We start from the raw sequence: 2505 nt of genomic DNA on the forward strand, positions 1-2505 counted from the left end.
ACTGAGCCATCTCCCTGGCCCTATCCTAGTTGTTTTTAAGAGATCCATTCTTATCATTTCATTAGCTGCACCATCTTCTTCAAGGTCTGAAACTCTGTCTTCACTTTCACGTAAGCGGTTTTGTAAGTTTGTGACTGAGATTTTAATTTCCTCTATGTCTCTTTTACTCTGCTTCATGTGATCTATTTCTTTCCTGTATTATTCATTCAAGGAATCTACTATTTTTCTAATCTCCTCTTTTTTTTATCAATTTCTTCTTTAGAAGCAGTTATAAATTCTTTTACTGCAGTGTTTTTTTCAGATTGGGTTTCCTCCCTATGTTTCTGTAGTTGCTTATTTACTTCAGATGCTTTGAGTTCTGAGAAATCTTTTTTTATTTCAGAAAAGAATTCCACTCTGAGTTCCTCTATAACTTTCTGCTGTTGCTTATTTACTATCGATGCTATTAATTCGTACATTTGATCTAGCTAGTAGAAAAGAATTCCGCTCTGAGTTCCTCTATGACTTTCTGCTGTTGCTTACTATCAGCACTATTAATTCATCCATTTGAGCTGAGCTAGTGTCCTCTGCACTTTTTCTGGGTGGGCATTGGGTTTCCTCCATATATTTCTCCATTTGATTCTTTACTGGAGATGTTATTAATTCAGGGATTTCTTTTTTCATTTCCAATCTGAGTTCCTCTATACCTTTCTGCAGCTGCTTCTTTACTTCAGAAGCTGTTGATTCATTGCTTTCAGCTGTGTGATTCCCAATTTGTTCTGTTTTAGTGTCCTCTGCACTTGTTATGGGTAGGCTTGGGTTCTGAGATTGCATTTTCCTCCTTCTCATTGTCATTTTGTGTAGCACTGTCTTCTGACCTTTGTTGTAGATCTTTCTTGCAGTTATAGTCTTAGCACTTACTGAAGTTCAGGTGTATAATTACAAAGTTTGGATTTATCCAGCATTCCTGTCATGGGTCTGGCTGCTGTGCTCAGTTCCATCCTGTTGCTGCCCTTGGGAGTGAACCTATTGTGCCCCTCTGACAAGATGTTCTGCTCCTTTACTAGCTGGGTGGTTCTGTCCCCTACACCCTCTGCGGGACTGCAGCTGCAGAGTTTCACCCCAGGCCTATATGCTAGGCCTGAGCTGAGTCTGGAGGGGAGAAGTTGGAGTAGGGGGGAGAGATAGCTCTCCCACACACTCTGTGGGCCTGGACTAGGACTGGGTCTGGGGGTTTCCAGAACGTGACAGAAATTCCTACTCTGTAGGTGGGGTATGAGTGAGTACTGCGGAGCAATGGGAGGCGTCCCAAGATGGTGATGAGGTGTCACCCACGCTGCACCTGGGCTGGGACCAGTAGGTCCCAGTGGTGCAGGTTAAGCGGAATCTCTCCCGTACACTCACCAGCCCTGGGCTATGACTGGGCCTGGGGGTTCCCTGAATGCGACAGAAATTCCTACTCTGCGGGCGGGATTGGAGAGGTGCTCCGGAGTGGTGGGGGTTGTCCCAAGGGTGTGGAAGAGGGTCTCACCCATGCTGCACCTGGGTTGGAACCAGTAGGTTCTGCTGGCACAGGGTAGCTGGAAGCTGTCCCACACACTCACCCGGGCTGGGCTAGGACTGCGTGTGTTCCTGCAATTTTTAAGTAAGTTTCAATTTATTTCAAAATTTCAAAATAAAAATATATGTATATGCTACATAATTGAAAAGTTTGTGTAAAATAATACAATGATTTTGTAAATAACACTAGAATAATAGTAGCATAATAAAAATGAAAATATATTTGAAATGAAAGAATAATCTGAACATAGGATAATTATACTGAATTCCTTCTATTTCACGAAAAGTATATAATACATTATTATACATCAGGGTTTTCATCAAAACAGAAAGCCCAAGTCTATTTAGTGAGTTTAAGATGGTGAAAATCAACAAAATATTTTTAGTTGATGATGGGACATTTTTATATAATTTTCCATATACTAGTGAGAGGAGAGACAAGATAGAGACTTTAAATAAATGAAATACCGGCAACATACACACACACACACACACACACACACACACACACACACTTTAATGCCCACATGGGGCATTCAAAGTCTGCAAGCAGTCATTATCAGAACTGTACATGCATATCATAATAAATGTTCAAATACCATAAGTAATAAACAATGAAAAGTTACAACGTGTTAAGGGAAAAGATACAGGAGAACAGAAAAAGTATGTAGCAGAGGATTTCCGAACAGAAAACCTAAAGTAAATGACTTAATCTTAAGCTTTTTTCAAATTCTTTCTGCAGGGCTGCAGCAGTAGAGGGTCACTGAAAAGAAGGCAAGAGTCAGCCTGACACCATCAAATGGAGGACCAGAACCCAATATAAATTTTATTGTTTCTTTAAATTATTATTTTTTCTTTAAAAGTATTTTAGCCAGGGGCCGGGGAAATGGCTCAGTAGAAGAAGCGCTTCCCTGGCAAGCACAAGGGCCTGAGTTCAATCCCCGGTTCCGCAAAAAAAAAAAAAAA

The sequence above is a fragment of the Octodon degus genome, unplaced genomic scaffold, assembly GCF_000260255.1.
Source record: "Octodon degus isolate 3935 unplaced genomic scaffold, OctDeg1.0 scaffold00086, whole genome shotgun sequence".
Classification (NCBI taxonomy): domain Eukaryota; kingdom Metazoa; phylum Chordata; class Mammalia; order Rodentia; family Octodontidae; genus Octodon; species Octodon degus.